This window comes from Phoca vitulina, unplaced genomic scaffold, assembly GCF_004348235.1.
Source record: "Phoca vitulina isolate PV1807 unplaced genomic scaffold, GSC_HSeal_1.0 scaffold96, whole genome shotgun sequence".
Taxonomy (NCBI): Eukaryota; Metazoa; Chordata; class Mammalia; order Carnivora; family Phocidae; genus Phoca; species Phoca vitulina.
Genome location: NW_022589799.1, coordinates 762,951 through 788,887, shown reverse-complemented (window position 1 = coordinate 788,887; position 25,937 = coordinate 762,951). Strand labels below are relative to the sequence as shown.

The following is a 25,937-nucleotide window of genomic DNA, read 5'->3' as shown; positions in this document are numbered from 1 at the left end:
CATACACTTAAGCAGAAAAGAATTTACTAGAAAGGTATTGGATAGCTTACCACATCTCAAGAAAGGAAAATGTGTACGAACAAGGCAGGTCAGGCAGCTGCCAGGATCGAAGCTCAAGTATGTCACACCGTGGTCTGGTGGACATAACAATGTCCGGTGGTTGGTTGCTGGCTGCTAGTTGGCAGCCCTAGCTCATGGGAGCTCAGCATTGCTGCCTTCTGCCTGCTGACACGGTGGATTCTCTACGGTCTGTGCTGTTTAGCATCACTAATTTCTAATTCAATGGGGGTAAGGTGTGTCTGCTTACAGAATTTAGGTCATCTGCTATTCCCTAGCAGTGAAGGAGTCTGGGGAAGCAAGTGTGTAGTATTTCAGCTTCTATAGTGAGAGGTGGGTTCTTCCAATCCACCAAAACTTTTAAGACTGGGGAATTTCCAAACATGAGAAAGAAATCTGGATGCTGGGTAGCCAAACCAAACCAAACAACTGCTGGAGTCCATCCCTTTGGTGGTCTAACATTTTCCTAATTCCTTTTTCCCATATTTATACTTTCAAAAGAAAAAATTCCTCCCACACAACCTAATGCAACTAAACTTTGTATCATTTAAAATGCTCTCACCCCTACTGGGAGTTACCCCAAGGATCTTCTGGATCCAGTCAGCCTGTTCCCAGCCTCATTCTGTGGCAGCATCCCTCTTTCCTCCTGATATTTAGGATCAATCATCTCTACAACACTGGAACGAGGACAAAGCCTGTTCCACAGGCTGCTCAGGAGACTGAGCTTATAATTGGCTCTTTAGGGCATCTGAGATCTCTACTCTAGTTAGAGGCTCAGAGACAATGAGCGTCATTGTGGGTGGAGTGGGTGATGACCTGGCTTGACCCTTGCAATGTGCCTCCCTCTGGGTGCAGGATCATGGGCTGAAAGCATCTCATTGGACAAGAAAGGAGTGGCTGATGAGGAAGACTCAGAGTGAGGTTTCTGAGTGCTCTGAGTCAGCCAAATGCTGGCACATTTCCCAATTCCAGTACTCAGGGTTCAATTCTTTCTAAATCTCACACAAAACATACCGTGAGACTGTCAGTTCAATATTTAATCTGGTGACCCACAGAATCAAACCTTTTTCTTTTTTCAAGATTTATTTATTTGAGAGAGAGAGCTTGAGCAGGAGGGGCAGAGGGAGAGGGAGAGAGAATCCCAAGCAGACTCTGTGCTGAGCATGGAGCCTGAGGCAGGGCTCAATTCCTTGATTCCAAGATCATGACCTGAGACGAAACCAAGAGTCCGACACCCAACAGCCTGTGTCATCCAGGTGCCCCATAATCAAACTTTTGAGGGTTTTTTTTTTTTTTTATCATGAGAAAATATACATAAGAGAGCTTTATTTTTTAAGTTATATAAAGTCTTGGATTTTAGTCCATGTTGTAAGGGTAAAATGCAAGAATTTGAGCTTATTATTTTTTCTTTATTCTGACCAGTGACATTAGAAGAAACCACTGCACTCCACAGTCCTTGGATTCCTTATACTGTTCGTGTTGGTCTATGGCTTCTTTGTCCCTCATATCTTCCCTTCAGTGGGTTCCCTATTCCATGTGGACATAGGTAAGAATCTAATTAGCAGAGATTCTTTATAGTTCCTGCCTTTCTGGGTCACTAACTTCTGATTCAAGTCTGGATCGTCTGTCTGACAGTCTGGCCCAGGGCCCCTTGCTAACTTCCAGTTGCAAGGGGGTCTTGGAAAGTGAGTACCTGGCTTTCCAGCCTTTATAGAGGGAGGTAGACTGCTTCCAGCAAGACTCATGGGACAGGGGATTCCTCAAATGTATGCCTGGGGTAGATGCTGGGCAGCCTAAAACCCAACCAGGGTCTAGTGCACTTCCTTATGAGGTTGTTAGGGAGATTTAAAAAGATTATATATATAAAGCATCCAACATAGTACCTGATACATATTATATCTCAGTTGATGTTATTTCCTAGCATCTTCCTGGTTAATAAAACTGGCAGGTCTGAGCCATGAAGGATGGGACTGCAAATATATAGTTAAACTCAAGCATCAAAATTTGACATAGGATTTAGATAAAAGATTTAATAGTCAGACTAGGAAAAGTTATAGTAATTCATTATCTTCTGATACTTAGAAAACTTTTATTTTTGGTATCAGCATTGGCATTTTAATTGAGAAAAAGCGTGACTATTCAGCTTTTTTTCTAAAAAGTTTTTTAATAAAACCGGCTTACCAGTTTTTATCTGGTTCTTGTTATAAAGAGGAGATTAAAAAATTTAAAATTTGAATTCATCTTCATCCATGGCAAATTATTTAGACTGGGTGTGCATTCTCTGTATTGGTTGCTCCTGCTTGCTGTTCCATCTGGGTGTCTGAGTTAGTTTTGCATATTTGGTTTAAACTTATGAACATGTGTAAAAGGATCAGCAGAAATGAGAAAATACTGTTTTGACTGACTCCCAAGCCCAATCTGAAATCAGAATGAAATTGGTCATGAATTTTCTAGTCACAAGCTGCATTGGAATGAGAGGCCCCAGAGGCATATTTATTGGCTTGGAGATGTTAACTTTCTCCCTTGGCTTCTGTAAGCAACAAAAGAAGGTCACCTCTCAAGATTCACTCTGCATGACTTGTGATTCCTTTGCATGTATCTACATCCATTAATTCATTCATCAAACATATTTTTGAGTTCCTAGGACATATTGGATATTATGTCAGCCTCTGAAAGCACAGTGATGAAAAGACTGGCCTAATAGAATAGGTGAGACAGACGTATAAACAAGTAAGTGTAGTGTTGTGTAACAAGTGTGATGATCAATGTATGTGCAAAGATGAGTGGGGGCTCAAAGGACAAATGTTTAACTGTGATTGTGGGGGAAGTGGATTCAAAGAAGACTTCACGGAGGAAGAGACACTTGAGCTGGACCTGGAAGGACAGCACAGGGGCTCCCTGAGAGAAGGGGAGAGGGCATTCCAGATAGGGGCATGGCCTGTGCGCAGGCATGAAAGCATGAGGTGGCCTGGTGCCGTGTGAAACTGCAGGTAGTTTGGACCACAGAGCAGGAGAGGGAGTGTCAGGACATGAGGTTGGAGGGGAGGCCAAAGCCAGAACCTGGGGGGCCTCTCATGCCACGCTTTGGAATGTACCCTTCACCCTAAAGGCGCTGGGGGCCATTGGTGGGGCAGGTTCGAATTTAGAGCAGTTATTCTGAAAGCAAACGTATGATCAATTGGAAGTGGAGGTTGAGGGTGGAGCAGGCTGAATTTGAAGGCGGGGAAACCAGCGAGGGCAGAGAATATTGCACAGGTGCCTGTGAGAGGCGAGCAATGTCCCATCTTTGACTCTGTCTCCATTCGATGTGATGAAGCTATTGTAGCTGTATTGGTAAGGAAATCCCAGGGCTCGTCAGATCACTTCCGTTTCCTAAAATGTCACTTATGGCAATGTGGCAGAGGCTGCCAGCTGGCCCCCAGAGACGCGTGTGCCCCTCGCATGGTGTAGAGCAGTGCTGGAAAGCAGATGCCCAGCCAGGAGCTCCGTTAGCAAGGCCCCCCCCTCACCGCACCCCTGCAGCCTGGCGGGCATGTGTGACTAGTTCTCAGCAGAGGAGGGGCTGTGTTTACTTCAGGGCTGGGGTGCTTAAATATCAGGTCTCTGTGCCCCCTCCACACCTTCTCCGCCTTGCTGGCTGCCAGTCCCTGTCACCACTTGGAGGAGAGCTGCAGGACAGGACTGGACTTTATTGTGCTATTGACTCAACAGTGAGCCTGCCCTGATACGGCCTGTCTGTACTGTTGCCAAATTTTAGAAATTTGTTATTAGACTTGGTGGGCTTGCTGCCAAATTATTCAGGCTAACTCTAAGTCAGTTCATGGATTATGAATTATTTTGACAGTGACACTATCCAGAGACCTAGGTAGTTTGTGTCCTTTTTATTGAGAGCTGTCCCCATGATTTCTGGAGTTGGAGGTCGGGCCATTCTGTGTTCCACAGAGTGACTCAGGTAGGAAGCCAGAGGAAGTCAAACGCCATCACTCATGCCCCCTCTCTGGGCTGTGTCCCGTCAGTTTAGCCAAGTTACGCTGCACCTTGTTTTGAGTACCGTTTTGGTTCTTCTTTCTTTTTCATTTCCACAAACATTTTTTTGGCACCTGTCATGTGCCAGGCCTATTCATAAAGTTTCACTTTGGGCCTGGGACTGTGCTAGATTGTTCTGGTGCAATGATGAACAAGAAAGACATGGTCTCTGCTCTCCTGAAACATAGAGTACTGGTGGCAGGAGAGAATTAAGGAAACTTTTCAAAATGATATGACAAGTACTGTGTTTGGGGGAGAACAGGATGCCTTGAAAACAATGGAAGGAATATAAAACCTGAGCTTGGAAATTCAGGAAGGCTTCCTGGAGGAAGTGATGTTTAAGCAGATATATCAGGGTTGAATAGGAGTTAGTCTGATGAAGAGTAGGAGACAGAGTGTTCTAAGAGGAGAAAGATAGTGTGTGCAAGGGCCTAGAGGAGAACTAAAAGAAGTTGTTGGCCCCTTGAGAAGAGAGTACAAACTGGGAAATGGCAAAGGCTAAAGTTGGAAAAGGAAGCAGGGGCCTGACGATGAAAGGGTTATAAGCCATGTAAGGGGACTGTCTTATGTTGGGGTACCCCAAAAGCAGAAACCAAGGCAAGTAGAAGTAGTTTATTTGGAAGGTGGTTACAGAAAGCACAACGAAAGAATGGGGAAATAAGCGGAAGGGAAGAAAGTGTTAACCAGCAGGGTGCTGCTCTGGGCAGCTGAAGCTCAGTGCCACCGGAGACGCCTGAGAGTGTGGGGACAGGCCTCTGAGTTGTCACACTGGTCCGGAAGGCGGGGCATTTATCCAGCACTGTCGTCCCTCATTGGTTGGCGGTTGCACCTGGGAACCTTAGTTCCTTCCACTTCTGGTCTGTCCTGGGCTCCTCAGAGAATGGCCTCGGACAGGCTGAGAGACAGAGCCTCTGGAAGCCACGGTGTGCATGGGAGCAGTCTGGAGCTGATATTCAGGGTGGGCCACGGGGTGTGGCATAGCACCGACAGCAGCTCCCAGAAGTCTAAACGTTGTCCTAAGAACAAATGGGATCTATTGCAGGGTTTTTTTTTTTTTTTAAAGATTTTATTTATTTATTTGAGAAAGAGAGAATGAGCGACAGAGAGCACGTGAGGGAAGAGGGTCAGAGGGAGAAGCAGACTCCCCACTGAGCAGGGAACCCAACGCGGGACTCGATCCCGGGACTCCAGGATCATGATCTGAGCCGAAGGCAGTCGCTTAACCAACTGAGCCACCCAGGCGTCCTATTGCAGGGTTTTTAAGAATGCGTTTTAGAATGCTCATTTTGGCTGAATGGAAAGGGTGGATTAGATTAGGGCAAAACTGAAGTAGACAGATGAGTTCAGAGTTATTTTTATTTTTATTTATATGACAGAGAGAGAGAGGGAGCACCAAGCAGGGGGAGCGGCAGGCAAAGGGAGAAGCAGACTCCCCACCGTGATCATGACCTGAGCTGAAGGCAGACGCTTAACCAACTGAGCCACCCAGGTGCCCCAGTTCAGTTATTTTAATAAAATTTCCTTTCTGCTTGAATAAGCCTGAGTGAATTTTATTGTTTGAAACCAAGAACCCTGAAAAGGTCAGCTTTGTAATTTGTGTTGGGGGTGGGGGGCGAGATGATGAACATAGTTTTTTTGTTTTTTTAAATAGATTTGACTATTTGGAGCATTTTTAGATGAAACTGAGTGGAAAGTACAGAGATTTCCCCATATGCCTCCACCTCCACACCCCCACATATGTGCAGCCTCCCCCGTTATCAACATCCCCCACCGGAGGGTACATTTGTTACACGTGCTGAACCTACACTGATGCATCTTTATCACCCAGAGTCCATAGATTATATTACAGTTTACTCTTGGTCTTGTACGTTCTGTGGGTTTGAACATACGTATAATGACTTGTATCCACCATTCTAGTATCATACAGAGTAGTTTCACTGCCCTAAAAATCCCTTGTGCACTGCCTACTTATTCATTTCTCCATATTTCCTAATTCCTGGCTACCACCAATCTCTTTGCTGTCTCCATAGATTTGCCTTTTCCAGATTGTCATATAATTGGAATCATACATCATGTAACCTTTTCAGACTGGCTTCTTTTTTTTTTTTTTTTAAGATTTTATTTATTTGACAGAGAGAGACAGCGAGAGAGGGAACACAAGCAGGGGGAGTGGGAGAGGGAGAAGCAGGCTTCCCGCTGAGCAGGGAGCCTGATGTGGGGCTCGATCCTGGGACCCTGGGATCATGACCTGAGCCGAAGGCAGACGCCTAATGACTGAGCCACCCACGCACCCCCAGACTGGCTTCTTTCACTAATTAATATGCATTTAGGTTTTCCCTGTGTCTTTTAATGGCTTGGCAGCTCATTTCTTTTTAGAGCTGAATAATATTCCATTGTTTGAATGTACCACAGTTTATTTATCCATTTATACACTGAAGAACATCTTGGTTGCTTCTAAGTTTGGGCAATTATGAATAAAGCTGCTATTAACATGTGGACTTAAGTTTTTTCAACTCCTCTGGGGAAATACCAAGGAGTATGATTGCTGGATTGTATGGTAAGGGTATGCTTAATTTTAGGGGCGCCTGGGTGGCTCAGTTGGTTGAGCGTCTGCCTTCACCTTGGGTCATGATCTCCGGGTCCTGGGATTGAGCCCCTCATCGGGCTCCCTGCTCGGCCAGATGCCTACTTATACCTCTGCCACTCCCCCTGCTCTTGTGCTTTCTGTCTGTCAAATAAATAAATAAAACCTTTATTTAAAAAAAAGAGTATGCTTAATTTTGTAAGAAGTCCCCAAACTGTCTTCCAAAGTGGCTGTAACATTTTTCATTCCCACCAGCAACGAATGAAGAGTTTCTGTTGCTCCATATCCTGTCTTCTGGATTTTGGCAATTCTAACAGCTGTGTAGTGCTATTTCATTGTTGTTTTAATTTGCATCTCCCTGATGACATATGAGGTGGAGTGTCTTTTCTTTTTTTCTTCCCTCTTAAAGATTTATCTGTTTATTTTAGAGAGAGAGAGAGAGAGAGCACAAGTGAGTGGGGGGAGGGGCAGAGGGAGAGAATATTTCTTCAAGCAGACTCCCCACTGAGTGCAGAATCTGATGTGGGGCTCCATCCCAGGACCCATGAAATCAGGACCTGAGCCAAAACCAAGAGTTGGCTGCTCAGCTGACTGAGCCACCCAGGAACGTCTTTTCTTTTTTTTTTTTTTTTTTTTTTTTAAAGATTTTATTTATTTTATTTATGAGAGACAGAGAGAGAGAGAGAGGCAGAGGGAGAAGCAGGCTCCCAAGGAGCAGAGAGCCCGATGCGGGACTCGATCCCGGGACCCTGGGATCATGACCTGAGCCGAAGGCAGACGCTTAACCATCTGAGCCACCCAGGCGCCCCAGGAACGTCTTTTCATATGCTTATTTGCCATCTCTACATCTTCTTTGGTGAGATAATTGTTAATGTCTTTAGCTTTTTTTTTTTTTAAAGATTTTTATTTATTTATTTATTTGGCAGAGAGAGAGAGAGAGAGAGCACACAAGCAGGCAGAGTGGGCAGGCAGGCTGCTTCCAGCTGAGCAGAGAGCCTGACATGGGGCTCCATCCAGGACCCGGGGATCATGACCTGAGCTGAACGCAGAGGTTTAACCGACTGAGCCACCCAGGTTCCCCTTTAGCTCATTTTTTAATGGCTTGTTCATTTTCTTATTGTTGAGTTTTAAAAGTTCTTTTTATATTTTGGATAACAGTCCTTTATCAGATATGTCTTTTATAGATATTTTCCCCCAGTGTGTGGCTTGGCTTTTCCTTTTCTTGACAGTGTCTCTTCACCAAGCAGAAAATTTTAATTTTAATAAAGTCTGGCCTATCAATTTTTCCTTTCATGGATCATGCCTTTGGTGTTGTATCTAAAAAGTCACTGCTAAACTTAAGGTTCACCTAGATTTTCTCCTGTGTTGTCTTCTAGGAGTTTTATGGTTTTGCATTTTACATTTAGGTCTGTGATCCATTTTGAGTTGATTTTTGTGAAAGGTGTAGGGTCTGTGTCTAGATTCATTTTTGTGCAGACAGATGTTCAGTTGTTGCAGCACTGTTTGTTAAAGAGACCGTCTTCACTTCATTTTGTTGCCTTTGCTCCTTTGTTAAGATCAGTTGACTATATTTCCATGAGTCTATTTCTGGGCTGTCTTTTCTTTTCCACTGATCTATCTGTCTGTTCTTTCACCAGTAAGAACAGACTTTGATTATTGTAAAATTTTGATTACTTTTGATTACTGTAGCTTTAGTCTTGAAGTTGAGTAGTGTCAGTCCTCCAACCTTGTTCTTTTCCTTCAGTATTGCGTTGATTATTCTGAGTCTGTCTCTCCACATAAACTTTCAAATCAGTTTGTTGCTATCCACAAAACAACTTGTTGGGATTTTGACTGGGATTGCATTGAATCTACACATCAAATTGGGAAGAACTGCCATCTTGATAATATTCAGTCTTCTTATTCATAAATGTGGAACATCTCTCCATTTATTTAGTTCTTCTTTGATTTCTCACATCAGAGTTTTGTAGCTTTACTCATGTAGATCTTATACATATCTTGATAGATTTATACCTAAGTATTTCATTTTTGGGTGATGCTATTATAACAAGTATTTTTAATATGAAATTTCTCTTGTTTATTGCTGGTATATAGGAAGTCAATTGACTTTTGTATATTAAACTTGTGTCTGGCAACCTTGCTATAATCACTTATTAGTTCTAGGAGGTTTTTTGTCACTTCTTTAGAATTTTCTACATAGATGATTGTGTTATCTGTGAACACACTTTTGTTTCTTTCTTTCCAGTCTGTATACTGTTTATTTCCTTATCATGTCTTATTGCATTAGCTATTCCAGTATGATGTTGAAAAGCAGTGTGAGAGGGGACATCTTTCCTTTTTCCTGATCTCAGTGGGAAAGCTTCTAGTTTCTCACCATTAAGCATGATGTTAGCTGCAACTTTTTGGTAGGTATTCTTTTTTTTTTTTTTTAAGATTTTATTTATTTATTTGACAGAGAATGAGAGAGAACACAAGCAGGGGGAGCTGCAGGCAAAGGGAGAAGCAGATTCCTGCTGAGCAGAGAGCCTGATACGGGGCCCAATCCCAGGACCTGGGATCATGACCTGAGCCGAAGGTAGATGCTTAACTGACTGAGCCACCCAGGCACCCCTTGTCAAGTGGTTTTTTTTTTTGCATTTATTGATAAGATTGTGTGATTTTTCTTTGTTAGCCTACTGATTTGATGGATGATATTAATTGATTTTCAAATGTTGAATCAGCCTTGAATATGTGGGATAAATCTCACTTGGTCAAGATATACATTTCTTTTCATACATCATTGGATTTGATTTGCTAATGTATTGTTGAGGATTTTTGCATCTATGTTCATGAGAGATATTGATCTGTGGTTTTTTTCTTTTTTTGTAATGACTTTATCTGGTTTTGGTATTAGGGTAATACTGGCTTCATGGAATGGGTTAGGAAGTATTTGTTCTGCTTCTATCTTCTGAAAGAGATTATATAGAACTGGTATAATTTCTCCTTAAATGTTTGGTAGAAAAAAAATGTTTGGTAGAATTCATCTGGGCCTATTGCTTTCTGTTTTGGAAGCTTATGAGTTATTGATTCAATTTCATTAACAGATATAGGCCTACTCAGATTGTCTATCTCTCTTCTTGTGTGAGTTTTGGCAGATTGTGTCTTTCAAGGGATTGGTCCATTTCATCTAGGTTATCAAATTTTGTGGGCATAGAGTTCCTTATAGTATTCTTTCATTATCCTTTTGATGATTAGGATCTGTAGTGAGGTCCCCATTTCATTTTTGATATTAGTAATTTGTATTACCTCTCCTTTTTATTTTATTGGTATTATCAAAGAACTAGCTTTTGGTTTCATTTGCTTTTTTGATTGATGTACTGTTTTCAATTTTATTGCTTTCTGCTCTAATTCTTATTATTTCTTTTCTTCTGCTTACCTCAGGTTTGCTTTTCTTTTTGTTAGTTTCCTAAAGTGAAAGCTTAGATGATTGATTTGATTTATTTTTTCTTTTTAAATTTTTTTCAGTTTTATAACTTTATTTGACAATCATGGTTAGTTCTCATCCACATTAACTGTAGATTTTTGAAAGTGGTGGCAGGTACATAGGTAACCACTGATAGAGCTTGTTTGGTGAATCTTCATCCTCGTCCTTTTTCTGGACAACCACACATGGATACGGTATGGGATATTCTTTATTCCTTTGGCCCAGACAGCTTTGTTGAGCCTGGTGTCAATGCGCACATCTGGAGTTCCCATCTCCTTCATGGAAAATTTCTAGATCTCTTTGAGTGCCCAAGGGGCATGCTTCTTGAAACCCATTCCATGCATGAGCTTGTAAATGTTAATGGTGTGTTCTCTGGTCACTGTCTCATTGATGGCAGGATGGCCCCTCTTCTTGACACCCTTCTTTGCAGGAGCCATTCTGCCAACCTCAGTTTGGAAAACTTAGGTGATTGATTTTAGATCTTTCTTCTTTTTAAATATATGCATTTAATGCCATAAATTTCCCTCTAAGCATTGCTTTCACTGCATTCCAAAAATTTTAATAAGTTGTCTTTTTATTTTCATTTAGTTGAAAATACTTTAAGATTCTCCTTCAGATTTCTTCTTTGACACATGTGTTAGTTAAAAGTATGTTGTTTAATCTCCAAGTATTTGGGGATTTTCCAGCTTTCTTTCTGTTTTTGGTATCTAGTTTAATTCCACTGTGGTCTGAGAGTAGACACTGTATGATTTCTATTCTTTCACATTTGTTAAGGTGTTTTTTTTTATGGCCCCAAATGTGGTCTGTTTTGGTGAATGCTTCCTGTGAGCTTGAGAAGAATGTTTAATCTGTTGTTGTGGGATGAAGTGGTCTATAGATATCAAGTATATCCAGTTGATTGTTGGCGTTGTTGAGTTCAACTATGTCCTTACTGATATTCTTCTTGCTACATAATTCAATACATTATTACTATTTTTTAAAAAGATTTTATTTATTTATTTGACAGAGAGAGAGTACACATGCAAGCACAAGCAGTGGGAGTGGCAGAGGGAGAGGGAGAAGCAGGCTCTCCACTGAGCAGGGAGTCCAACATGGGGCTCGATCCCAGGGCCCTGGGGTCATGACCTGAACCGAAGGCAGACACTTAACCTACTGAGCCACCCAGGTGCCCCACATTATTACTATTGTTATTCTAGCAACTTATTATCTGTTAGATCAACTAAGAATAAGAAAAATGAAAGTTTTAATTTTGCTTTTACTTATTCCTTTTCAGAAGCTCTTCCTTTATTTATGTAGATCCACATTTCTGACATATATACTTTTCATTCCCTCTAAAGAACTTCTTTTAACATTTCTGGCAAGACTGGTCTATTGGCAACAAATTTCCTTAGTTTTTGAGAACTCTTTATTTCTCCTACACTTCTTTTTTTTTTTTAAAGATTTTATTTATTTATTTGACAGAGAGAGACACAGCGAGAGCAGGAACACAAGCAGGGGGAGTGGGAGAGGGAGAAGCAGGCTTCCCGCTGAGCAGGGAGCCCGATGCGGGCTCAATCCCAGGACCCTGGGATCATGACCTGAGCTGAAGGCAGACGCTTAACAACTGAGCCACCCAGGCGCCCCTCTCCTACACTTTTGAAGGGTAATTTCACTGGGTACAAAATCCTAGGATGGTGTTTTTTTTTTCTCTGAACATTTTAAATATTTCACTCCATTCTCTTCCTCCTTGCATGGTTTCTGAGGAGAATTTGAATGTGATTCTTGTCCTTAAGCTCAGAGATTCTTTCCTTAGCTGTGTCTAGGCTACTATTAAGCCCATCAGAGGATTTTTCATTTCTGTTATTATAGGTTTTTTGATCTCTAGCATTTCTCTTGGGTTCTTTCTTAGAATTCCCATCTCTCTGCTTACATTGCCCATCTGTTCTTGCATGCTGTCTATTTTATCCATTAGAGCCCTTAGCATACTAGTCACAGTTGCTTTAAATTCCCAGTCTGATGTCCATCGACAGATGAATGGATAAAGAAGATATCACACACACACACACACACACACACACACACACACACACAATGGAATACTATTCAGCCATCAAAAATGAAATGTTGCCATTTGCAAAAATGTGGATGGAACTAGAGAGTATTATGCTAAGTGAAATAAGTCAGTCAGAGAAGGACAATTATTGTATGAACTCACTCATATGTGAGTTCATACATATGTGGAATTTAAGAAACATATGTGGAATTTAAGAAACAAAATAGAGGATCATGGGGAAGGGAGGGAAAAATAAAACAAGACAAAATCAGAGAGGGAGACAAAACATAAGAGACTCTTTTTTTTATTATTGTTATTATGTTTTGTTAATCACCATACATTACATCATTAGTTTTTGATGTACTGTTCCATGATTCATTGTTTGCATATAACACCCAGTGCTCCATGCAGAACGTGCCCTCCTTAATACCCATCACCAGGCTAACCCATCCCCCCACCGCCCTCCCCTCTAGAACCCTCAGTTTGTTTCTCAGAGTCCATAGTCTCTCATGGTTCGTCTCCCCCTCCGATTTTCCCCCCTTCATTCTTCCCTTCCTGCTATCCTCTTCTTCTTCTTTTTTTTTTTTTAACATATAATGTATTATTTGTTTCAGAGGTACAGGTCTGTGATTCAACCGTCTTACACATTTCACAGCGCTCACCATAGCATATACCCTCCCCAATGTCTATCACCCAGCCACCCCATCCCTCCCACCCCCCACCACTCCAGCAACCCTCAGTTTGTTTCCTGAGATTTTTTTTTTTTTTTAAAGATTTTATTTATTTATTTGACAGAGAGAGACACAGCGAGAGAGGGAACATAAGCAGGGGGAGTGAGAGAGGGAGAAGCAGGCTTCCCGCGGAGCAGGGAGCCCGATGCGGGGCTTGATCCCAGGACCCTGGGATCACGACCCGAGCCGAAGGCAAACGCTTAATGACTGAGCCACCCAGGCACCCCAGTTTGTTTCCTGAGATTAAGAATTCCTCCTATCAGATGAACCATGAGAGACGATGGACTCTGAAAAACAAACTGAGGGTTCTAGAGGGGAGGGGGGTGGGAGGATGGGTTAGCCTGGTGATGGGTATTAAAGAGGGCACGTTCTGCATGGAGCACTGGGTGTTATGCACAAACAATGAATCATGGAACACTACATCAAAAACTAATGATGTAATGTATGGTGATTAACATAACAATAAAAAGATGCAGATTTAAAAAAAAAAAAAGAATTCCTCCTATCAGTGAGGTCATATGATACATGCCTTTCTCTGATTGACTTATTTCGCTCAGCAAAGTACCCTCAGTTCCATCCATGAAGAGACTCTTAATCATAGGAAACAAACTGAGGGTTGCTGAAGGGGAGGTGCACAGGGGGATGGGGTAACTGGGTGATGGACATTAAGGACATGGGATGTAATGAGCACTGGGTATTATATAAGACTGATGAACCACTGAACTCTACCTCTGAAACTAATAATACACTGTATGTTAATTAATTGAATTTAAATAAAAAATAATAAAACATAAATTAAAAAAATAAATTCCCAGTCTGGTAATTCTAACATCCCTGCCATGTCTGAATCTGGTTCTGATGCTTGCTCTGTTTCTTTTTTTGCCTTTTTCTTCTTTTTTTTTTTTAAATATTTTATTAATTTTTTCAGATAGAGAGACCACGAGCTGGGGGACAGAGGGAGAGGGAGAAGCAGTCTCCCCGCTGAGCAAGGAGCCAGACACGGGGCTCAATCCCAGGACCCTGGGATCATGACTTGGGCCGAAGGCAGATGCTTAACTGACTGAGTCACCCAGGCACCCCTCTTCTTTTGCCTTTTAGTATGTCTCTTAATTTCTTCTTCGTAGCCAGACATGATGTACTGGGTGAAAGGCACTGCTATAAATAGGCCTTTAATAACACAGTGGTAAGGTGTGAGGGGAGGAGGAGTGTTTTGTAGGCCTGCAATTAGTCTCAGTGAGCCTGTGCCTCTAGACTATGAACTTCCTGCAGGCTCTCAATCCCCCCACCCCTCACATGGGGCAGGATGCCTAGAGTGGGCTGGAGTTGGGTATTTCCTCTCTCTTTTTGGTAGAGATTAGGCTCTGGTTAATAGATTCTCCTGAGGGCAGACCTTGTTAAGAGGAACAGAATGCTTGGAGTATTTCAAAATGGTTCCCCTTCTTCTCCCTGTGCTGGAAACACTTGAGGATTTTTCTCTAAAAAATTCCAAAGTGAGAACCTGGTAGAGCTCAGGAGGTAAAACTTTCAGAAGTGTGAGAGGCTCCCAGGGACTTAATCTCCTTGGACTTTTTCTCTCTCAGACTCACCCATGCTGAGCCTCCAACACTTGGTATATTTCAGGTTTCCCTACCTTGACATTCATGAGGTTTCTGCCCCAGTTGTGGTTCTCTGTATCCTCCTGTTGATCTCTCCAGTTGTGGGGGCAGCAGTTTGCCTTGTGACCTCACTTCTCTGGTGGATATAGATATTAAGAAGGGTTGTTGGTTTTTAGTTTGTTCAGTTTTTCACTTGTTGTTGGGATGAAGTGGTGACTTGCAAGCTTCTTACATGCTAGACCAGAAACCTGTGATTGTAGTTTAATGCCGCGTTCAAGAGGCCTGTGGAACATCCAAGTGGAATTGTTACTCTTCTAATGATGCCTGAATGGGGAGGGGGTGTGGTAAATGAGATTACCCAGGGATAGAGGTAATGTGGGAAGAGAAGAGGACCTAGGCAATGTCCTTGAGAAAGACCAACATTTAAGGAAGAAAAAGAAATGCTAACAAGGCAGAATGAGAATGAACCTGAGAGGCAGGAGGAAAATTGGAAGAATGAGACCTGTGGAACCTAAGGGAAGAATGTTTTAAAGATTTATTTACTTATTTTGAGAGAGAGAGCGAGAAAGGGTTCACGTGAGCATGTGGGGGAAGGGTCAGGGGAAAAGGGAAAGAGAGAATCCCAAGCAGACGCCCCCCTGAGCGCAGAGCCCTACATGGGGCTTGATCCCAGGACCATGAGATCATGACCTGAGTCAAAACCAAGAGTCAGATGCTTAACTGACTGAGCCACCCAGGCGCCCCAAGAAGAATGTTTTAAAAGAGGGAGTAGCTAACAAGAGTAAATGCTGCTGAAAGGTCAGATAAATGAAGGGCTAAAGATTGTCTCTTGGAGGGAGATTTTTGGTGGTTTGGATGAAAACATTTTCAGTGGAGTGGTATGGGCCTAATATGGATCAGAAAGAATTGAGAAGGAAAAGGTGAGGAAATGGAGCGAGCAGGTGAGATTAATTTTTTCCAGAAGTTTGTGAGATATAGATTTGAGGGAGTGCTTTTTCTTTTAGCAGGATAGGTGGCAAAGGAAGAATTTGAACCCAAGTCTTTCTGACTCCAAAGCTCTTGCTCTTTCAATAAAGCATTGCTATATGTAGCTTGAAGGGTAGGGAGGGACCTTCTGGTTGGAGGATGAATTAGGCATATATAAATGTTGATGGGAATGAGTGGAATGAGCTGGAAGGAGTGATGGAAAGAAGATATAGAGGAGGGTACGTAGCTGCTGGAGGGAAATCTCTTAGAAGGCCGGGAGGAGGTGAGAACCAGAGCACAGGAGGAGGGATTAACTTTAGAAGGGAAGAGGGATGTCTAGTCCGTTTTAACAGGAGAAAAGCAGGAAAGAATGCTGTAGGTTATATTTTATGTCCTTTAATCTTTACAAAACTCTCTGGGGCTAGATGTTGTTTTCCCCAGTTTTCAAGCAATGTAACAGAAGCCTGGAAAAGTTAGGTAATCTGTCCCGAGTCCACCGGAGAACCTAGGTCTTCCGACCCCAAGGTTGCTTTGAACTGCAACTATGATACTCATTTGCCTGTGATATTTTAAAAGCTTAAGTTCCCCATAGGAAGTGCCCTGAAAATGACTGAGATCTAGTTGTGTCCTTGTTTTGTGACTTGATAAACCAGGATGCAAAGAGTTTTATTGCCACAAACATGCGGTGCCATTTGGTAGAGCCCTAGCTAAAGAGGCAGTCTTTAATTAATGTTTGACCAACTCCATACCAAAGGTCTGACTTTTCTTTCTAAGATTTTGCTAGAATAAACAACCTTGCTTCTGGCTCTTTGTGTGGCTGAGAAGCACCAACATGCAAATCTTGTATAACTTATCTTCTGCATTCTTCCCAACAATTGCCACCATGTGGGTACAATTGGTCTGTGTTATAGATGAGGAAACTGAGGCTCAGAGAGGTCAAGTAGCTTGCCCAAGGCCACAGAGTAGGTGGCAAAGGAAGAATTTGAACCCAAGTCTTTCCAACTCCAAAGCTCTTGCTCTTTCAACAAAGCATTGCTATATGTAGCTTGAAGGGTAGGGAGGGACCTTCTGGTTGGAGGATGAATTATAAGTGTTAGCCATATACTGAGCATTGTTCTAGGTGCTGTAGGTGCAATAAATTAATCCCTGGGCAACCTGTGAGGCAGGTTCTATTATTGTCTCCATTTTACATAGGAGAAACTGAGGCACAGAGAGGCACAAACTTACTCAAGGTCACACAACCTTTAAGTAGCAAAGCCAGGATTGGAACCCAGAAAGTCTGGCTCCTGATTTTGGGCTACTGCCTCTCAGGAAGGGACTGTTGCTCTCTAATGAGGAGAATAACTAGACTGGATTCTCAAAGTTGATTTTCTGACTTCTTCCCTGTTTACCCAATTTAGTTATTTGACTGGAGGCATAGACTTTGGAGTCTGACCTGGATATGAATCAATAGCTCTATCACTTAGAGTTGTATGACCTTGGACAGATTACTTCCCTTCTCCACCCATTCGGTTTTTTTGTGTGTAATGTAGGGACACTGAGAATACTTAACTCAAAGAGTCTCTGTGAGGATTAAATGAGATAAAGCCTGTTAAGAGCTCAGCAGGAATGCAGGGCAATAGACAATGGGCAATAGATGTTACCTATTCTTAACAATATATCGTGAAGTTGACAGTAACCAGCAGGATTTGAGCGTAAGTCCGCTTGACTCCAGAGCCCCCACATCCTCTGGTGTACCAGAGCATCCCCATCCCAGTGCTCAGCAGGCCCCTCTTTTTTTTTTTTTTTCTAAGATTTTATTTATTTGACAGAGAGAGACACAGCAAGAGAGGGAACACAAGCAGGGGGAGTGGGAGAGGGAGAAGCAGGCTTCCCGCTGAGCAGGGGGCCCGATGCGGGGCTTGATCCCAGGATCCTGGGATCATGACCTGAGCCGAAGGCAGACACTTAACGACTGAGCCATCCAGGCGGCCCTCGGCAGGGCCCTCTTGTAGACTTCCGCGATGTAGTGTTCCATCCAGTCAGGTGGCTCCTTTGACCCTCCCTCTTCCTGACCCACTGTGATAGCAGTTAGTGCTGAGAAGCTAGAAGTAGGACCAGACTGGGAGTTTGAGGCCAGAGGAGCAGGGATAAGAAGCCAATGCCAGTGGAGGTCACACGCCTGACCCCCAGTGTTGCCGGCAGCTCCCAGCGGGAATGTGCAAAGTCTACAGGCTAATGTCAGGTCCAAGTCAGGGCCTGATTTAGACAGTCCTCGCATAGAATGATTCATTACAGGTGGTCTTCTTTTGGAAATCTGCCACCCTAGCCCGCAGCCCTCGGGGCTAGATTTTGATGATCTTGCAGGTCCATCTAATACTTCTATTTTCCATCCATTTTTAATCAGTCATTGAGTCCTATTACATTTTTAAGAAACTGTTTTTGTGTCCTGCCCCCTCATTTTGAGACCTGAGAATGCCTGCTGGGAGTGCTGTTCTCCAGAAGGCTGCAGTAGTGTAGAAGGTTCTAGATTTCCCAGGGTGGTCTGAGAAAGCATAGATTAGGGGGGAATCCGTGTCAAGGAGAGAAGTCAGGATTGTTACAGGTAAACTGCGGATGTGCTTCAGGTCCTAAAGGTGAAATAGGGCCATAAATAAGAGTGTGATCAGATGTTGGCAGGATGGGGGCTGCTAGGAGAGTGAGCCCAAAAGGTGGGGTAAATGGTGGGAGTCCAAGGGCAGGGGTGTGAGGAGGATGCTGGGCACTTGCCACATGGGGCTGTTTGCATGGCATGGGGAGAGCCCCACTGCCTAAAGCAGGCTTCTCAACCTGGTCCCTCAGAGTGCAGCAGACTGTGGAGTAAAGTTAACGTGTGTGTGTGTGTGTGTGTGTGAGCACGCGTGCATGTGTGGGCATGTTGGGGGAGGGGGTGTCCAAAAAATGCAGCCAAAAGGAATACCCTGTAGGAGAGAATTTTCTTTGAGGTCTTATGTTTTATACTGAAGATCTGTTTGTTTTAATATAAAACTGTTTGAGAGGACAGCACCAAGTAAAGTGAGTGTTCCCTACTTATGCCATAACTTGAGTAGGCTCTGTCACTGCTCCTCACCTCAGCCCCCTAAAAGCCACAGTGTGGGAAGCGCAGGCTCAGGGACCTGGAGCTGGGGTATTTTGCTCCACCCTATTCTTACCTTCCCATCTCCTGTACTCTAGTCCAAATCTCAGCTTCTCTTACTTGGCTTATTACAATGTGCAGTTAAAATCTTAAATTCAAACAATACATATTTACTTAAGACAGGATAGTTCTTTTTTTTTTTTTTTTAAGATTTTATTTATTTATTTGACAGAGAGATAGAGAGAGAGCACAAGTAGGCAGAGAGGCAGGCAGAGGGAGAGGGAGAAGCAGGCTCTCCGCTGAGCAGGGAGCCCGACGTGGGGCTCGATCCCAGGACCGTGGGATCATGACCTGAGCTGAAGGCAGCCGCTTAACCAACTGAGCCACCCAGGCGTCCCAAGACAGGATAGTTCTTAAAAACATCTAAAAAGCAATGAATTTAACAATGAATTATTTTTTAAAGTAAAATTTTATTAAATTTTTTGTACATGGATTCATTTTGTACATGGATTCATATCCTAATGATATGAAAGGACACATAAATATTCTCCTTCCCACTTCCTGCTCCCCCCTCCCCCTGCCCCACCATCCTGTTTTTTCTGGGAAGCATCCGGTTTTATCAGTTTCTTATATATTTAAGTAATTATGGGCATGTATTCTCCACTATCATTTTCCCCCAAATGGTGGCTTAATGGACATACTTACAGAGAGACAGATGCACACTATTCTGTACTTTATTTTTTGCTCTAACATTATGTCTTGTGCTCATTACAGATCAGCATATAGAGATCAGTTGTTTCTCATGACTGCCCAGCAAGCAGCAGACTCTTAATTGGCAGGCCTCTTTCTAGTGTCTCCCATGTCTGTCATGTGTGTTGGATTAATTATGCTGAAATGTCACTCCCTTGCTCGAACCTACATGCTTTCCCCCATCCCAAGTATGACGTGGTCCTTGCCCTTCCCGCATCTGACAGCACACCCATCCCAGCCAGGCCCGGTCTTTCTCTGTTCGTTCTGGCCTTTTCCACGTTTTCTGCTCCTCTCTGCTCTTCCCACCCTGCCCTGCCCAAAGTGGATCTTCCTCTCTGTTCTTTTCTCCTGACTCCTCTCTCCATGAAACCCCGGACTCTCAGCACTGATGGTGGCATTTACCGCTCAGCATTCAGGCTGCGTCTTCGCCTCACCTGCTGTCACCTGCTGTCACCTACGCATTGTTGATATACACAGCTCTTGGTCCACTGGACTGCAAACTCCGAGCAGACCAGTGACCACATTCTCTGTGTCGTTCGCTACTTCCTGTGGTGCTTGCAGTCACACTGTTGAAAGGAAATTTCATTACAGGAAATCACCTGTAAAGTGGGAACAGTAATAGTACCTGATGTGTAAATGTTGCGGTCTGGGAGCAAATGGCCAAGAAAGAATTCTTGAGACATCTTCAGTGCAAAAAGGTGGTTTTATTCAAGCACGGGGACAGGCCCATGGGCTGAAAGACCTGCCCCGGGGTCACGAGGAGTGGTGATTATATACTCTAAGGTGGGAGAGGGGTAGGGATGGCTAAGTCTCTAAGGAATTTGGAAACAAGGTTTCCAGGACCTTGAGGGGCTAACTGTTGTTAGGAAGAAGTCATTTACTACTGTCTAGTAAAACCTTAGTCATGGGACCCTTCAGATGTGTATCGGTGGGCCATATGCTTAGAGGATGACGGCTAACATATATCCTGGGTAGGGGGTGGGTAGAGATAAAGGAAGTTTCCAAAGGGATTTTTATTTGTTAAAGGAGACTCACAGGGGCGCCTGGGTGGCTCAGTCATTAAATGTCTGCCTTCGGCTCGGGTCATGATCCCAGCGTCCTGGGATCGAGCCCCGCATTGGGCTCCCTGCTCAGCGGGAAGCCTGCTTCTCCCTCTCCCACTCCCCCTGCTTGTGTTCCCTCTCTCACTGTGTCTCTCTCTGTCAAATAAATAAATAAAATCTTTAAAAAAAAAAAAAGGAGACTTATAGGATCCTGGAGGTCAGGCTAATGTCAAGCTAAGGTTGCCTTTTACCTCTAGCAAAGTATTAAATCAAGGCAGTTGAGTTTCTAGAGGAAGGTCACCCTGCCTGTCTCAAGTACTTGTCAGTGGGCTGTCAGTTATAAGGAAGTTCAAGTCTTTTTCTTTTGCCTTCGTTCTCCACATCAATATCTATCTCATAGGTTGTAAAATTTGTAAGAAAGCCAAGAAACCTTTTGTGTGTTGACTCACCCAGAATGGGAGTAGGACAGAACAGAGTCCTCTCTACAGAGACCAAAGCTGAATCCTCCTCCTCCTCCTTCTAGAAAAACAGGCTTGAGGCTAAGTGCTGTTACTGCTCATCAGAGCCTTAATGGATGTGCCCAGAAGAGGTTGATGGGAACAGGCTGAGCCTTTGCAGGAAGAAGCCGCAATGCAGGGGCTGCTCATTGATTAGCTGCTTGGGTGATATGATAGGATTTTTGCATTACGCAGTTCAAGTTCTGTGGTCCAGAGAGCTAACTGAAATGATTTTTTCTCCTCTGGTCAATCTTATCGGGAGGATGACATAACAGCATTAAAGAAAACATTAATGACATCACCATTTTTACTTTACATAACCGCTTCCAGACTTTGCTCACTTTCATGTGGTAAAAAATATACAGGGTAGCTGCAGTCGGAGTGAATATATCATTTTGCGGATAAGTAGGAATCTTGGTAGGACACAAGAATTAGTGTTCCATGGAGGCATCTTCCTCATTCAGACCCTGTGGCCCTATCATCTTGATTTTCTCCCCTCTTCATTTTGGTGTGACTTGCCAGAGGTCAGGTTTTTCTTTCTTCTCTGTTCTCAGTGCTTCTTAGAAAGGTAAATATAAAACCCCACTCTGGTTTATCTTTTGTAAGCTAGAACGTGATTGGGATGTGAGTGCTGGAGGAAAGTGGGAAGAACATTCACAGGAACTTATTTATTTATTTAAGGTTATTTATTTATTTATTTGACAGAGAGAGAGAGAGAGAGAGACAGGGAACACAAGCAGGGGGCAGTGGCAGAGGGAGAAATAGGTTCCCGCTGAGCAGGGAGCCCAGTGTGGGACTCGATCCCAGGACCCTACGATCATGACCTGAGCCGAAGGCAGATGCTTAACTGACTGAGCCACCCAGGCTCCCCCACAGGAACATATTTATTGTCGATCGCCCCCTATTAGACAAGAGGGTCTGTCTCCTATAGGAGTAGAGATAAGCCAAACCTTAGATTCTTAGCGTTTTTATCCAGTGACCTCACCTACCACACCTCACACATCATTTACTATTTCCCAGTTGTCATTCATTTATCACCTACCTTTTCTGTCTCACTTACATGTACTTTCTCACATGAATACACTCCATTCTAACCTCCCGGGGACTCTGTGTCCTGGACATTCCTCTGTACCATCATTAGTATGTCCCAGAAGGCCGCAGGGAAGAGTGGCTAAAACCATAGATGGTCTAGGTTCAAATTCTGCCTCCACCACCTATTAGCTCCATACCTTGGTCAAATCACCTGCAAAGTGGAAATCAACAGTCCCTACCTCACTGGTTGTTGGGAGGAGCGAATGAATTAATACTTGTAAGGCACTAGAACATAGTAAAAGCTCAATTAACATTAGCTATTATCTTAATATCCTCTAATCTTCAAAGACTAGATTACCTGTAATCTTCTCTGCCTAATCTTGCCCCACCCACAATGATCACTCACTCTTTTGATGGTGTAACATATTTGATACTTAATTTACACAAATAGCACCTGGAGACAGCTGCAGAATGGGAAGAAAGAAACACACCATCTGAGTTCACATCTTGACATTGCCACTTACTATGCGGCTTTGGGGTAGTTACTGGAGTCTTGGTTTTGCCATCTGTAAAATGGACGTTATAACACCTTAACAAGGTTACTGTGAGGGCTAAATAAGATAATGCTTGAGAAGTAGCTCATACAGATCTTCGTAGACCCCAATAAATACACAAGTTCTTTTAAAAAATACTAGAATTTTGTTTTCCAGACTCCAAAAGTAGAATTGTAGAGAATTAAGATGACATAGCAGTGTATAGAAAGGAAATTAAAATAATCTCATAAACTTCTTCCTGGAGACAAGTTTCCTTAGCCGGTAACTCCTACCTTAGAAACCAAAACACAGCTGGATGTATTTCCTTTAGTCTTTTGTGTGTGTGCAGACACACATATTTTAAAAAGAAGGGAATCCCAGAGCGCCTGGGTGGCTCAGTCGGTTAAGCATCTGCCTTCGGCTCAGGTCATGATCCCAGGGTCCTGGGATCGAGCCCCACATCGGGCTCTATGCTCAGCGGTGAGCCTGCTTCTCCCTCTGCCTGCCGCTCCCCCTGCTTGTGCTCTCTCTCTTTCTCTCAAATAGATGGGTAAAATCTTTAAAAAAAATTAAATTAAAAAAACAATAAGAAAGGAATCCCATTATATACCAATTTTGCAACCTGCTTTACTTTACATACACATTTCCCCATCTGTTTAATATTTTTCAAAGTCATGGTTTTCATGAGTTATATAGCATCCCATGTACATTTATACTTAACTTATTTATTTATTTATTATTATTTTTTAACAATTTTATTTATTTATTTGTCAGAGAGTGAGAGAGCACAAGCAGGGGGAGTGGCAGGCAGAGGGAGAAGCAGGCTCCCCGCTGAGCAAGGAGTCGGATGCAGGACTTGATCCCAGGGCCCTGGGATCACAACCCGAGCCAAAGGCCTAACTGACTGAGCCACCCAGGCATCCCTATACTTAACTTATTTAACCCTATTGTTGGACCTTGAAGTTGTATTCAGGTTTTAGCTACTCTAAAGATTGCTGCATCAAATATATCTGTATACAGATCTTTGTCATGATCTTTTGTTACTTTGTTAGGATAAATTCTCCCGGGATAGAGATGTTAGGTCAAGAACAACACATTGAAGGGTGCTGGTGCACACCCCCAACTTTGCTTCCCACAAAGCCTGTAGAAATTACTTTCCTGTCAACAGTGACCAAGGGTGCCCGTCATACCTCACTCTTGCTAATGCTCTGTTGTGTTATTTAATTTTTTTTGTCTGCTTTGTCTATATCTTTCAACCAGATTGCAATCTTGAGCAGGCACTGTGGGCATCTGCCTCTTTATGTCCACCACAGAACTTTGCTCATTATCATTCCTATAGATAGCCTTTGTAAATAGTTCCCAAATGAATGAATTCACGACTATTCACGACTGTCCTTCTGAGGTTAAGAGCTGGAGAAGATACTTGAACAATCACTATCAAGTTGGTCAAATTGAGAAAGAGGTTTATATACTTGCCCTTGGTCTCCCATGGAGATGACTTAGGTAGAAAAATACTAAGTCACAGGTAATTGACTCATGTTCAGGGGACTTAGACAAAGGCATGGGGTCCAAGAGAGAAAATGAGATGTGTTTCAGGGTCAGCTCTGCAGCATTTCCACACTGCCATCTGTTCTTCCTTCATAACTGGGTGTGGAGAGGGGCGGGGTCTGCTTTTACAACTCAGCCTTGTAGCAGAATGAGTGGAATTTTCCAGAGGTTCCTCTTGATGGCTGTTGGCATAATCAGAGCTTTGCCCTCTGGGAGCCATTAGACTGCGACTCTTGAAGCCTAGATGATTGTTTCGGTAGGTCAGATTGTGGGATCTGTTGTTTATGTTGGCATGCAGAGTCATGTGGGGTTTTGAACCATAAATACCATTTTTATTTTCTTTGTACTAGCTCAAAACTCTATGTTCTGAGCAATGGGGCTAACGTAAGGAAAATGTGCTATTCTCCCCTTCCCCTACCAGCTCCATCATGCACACACACACCCAGATGGTTGCCTGGCATTGGATACTATTCTGAATGCCAGAGTCTGGGGTCGTCTTCTAGGAATAACACATTGCATTAGAATTTTTTGGAATCTACATACCCACTATGAACATGAATTGAAACTTCCTCTGCCCTAACTCCTGAATCTCTCCTGGGCTAGTTCTCTTTCTGTTTTCAGGTAACGAGGTTTAGAGTGTGAAAGCTTGCTGTGGATTTGGGGACATCTGAGCCCACAGTAACATCCCTGTGTTACAGTTTCACTTGCTCATTTGTGAATTGCACACCAATTTTATAATACTCAGTAAACACATTTGTCCCAGGAAGCAGGTGGTGTAAACTAAAGGGGTAAATCTGGGCTGATACACATTCCTGTAAGACAGACAGACAGTTTGCTGGACTGTGATGGGTCAGTTTCTTCTCCATTCCCTGTAGCTGTCAGAGGTTATCTTTTAGAGCCTTCTTTCCTTAGAGCCATGGTTTCTTTAACCTACAGGTTGGAAGACTTGCTTTGGAATTAAGAATCATCCCTGTGGTTGGGGCGCCTGGGTGGCTCAGTCAGTTGAGTGTCTGCTTTCGGCTCAGGTCATGATCCCGGGGTCCTGGGCCCCGAGTTCCACCAGCTCCCTGCTCAGCGGGGACCCTGCTTCTGCCTCTGCCCCTCCCCCCTGCTCATGCGCACGCGCTCTCTCTTAAATAAATGGATAAAATCTTTAATAAAAAAAAATCATCACTGTGGCAGATATGGTGGATTGGTCAACTCCTAATGTGCAGAGGTTGGAAAATGTGAAACTCTTATTTCCCAGGCTCCCTTGAAGTTAGGGCTCCGATGTGATTGCAGTTCTGCTAATTAGATGTACTTCCTTGAGCCTTGGGTGGGGAGCCAAGTCCTGTGTGGAAGGAGGCAGGGAAATGGGTATCTGGGTTGTGTGGCTCTGGAGCTGCCCAGCTGCAGCAAGGGCTTCCCAGTTCAGCAGACGGCTTCCTGAGCCAGCAGCCCCCTTGGTGGCCCAGTTCTGTGACCTGACATTGCCGGGGTCAGTGCCTTCAGCTCGTCAACCCTCCCTCCGTTTAATGACTTGTAATAAATCCCACTTTGTAAACCTGATATAATCCCATCGCTGCAAAGCTGAGTTGTATTACCTTGTTCATTTCTTGGCTGAGACAAAATAAAATGGCTGGAACTGTACCTTTGACCTTGATTTTATTACAGATTTCTTTTTCCGAAAGCTAGTTTTGGACTACCCTGTTCCCTTTTGCATGCTTTTCCTTGTGAGGATGGACGACCTCATACTGAGCTTTTCCCCAGAATTATGTTGATGTGTCCAATCATAAGAACAAATGTTTCCATCTTCACTGACCTATTTAATTGGAACAATTTCATGTGCCAATTCATACATCATCTCTCCATAAAAGCAGGGTATAGCATACATAGCACATAATGCACATATGCTGAAGCTTGCAACAGGCACAGACCGGGCTGGGAGAAACATCTTGCTGTTTTTTAAGACATTAGTACTGGCACTTCATTTTCAACAGAAAAGGA

The 25,937-nt window shown here is 43.3% G+C and overlaps 1 long non-coding RNA gene across 1 annotated transcript in view; it reads left to right on the top strand.

Annotated features, from left to right (window-relative positions):
- LOC116627270 overlaps window positions 1-25,937 on the top strand; it is an 80,339-nt gene that overhangs the window by 38,915 nt on the left and 15,487 nt on the right. The window lies entirely within an intron of this gene.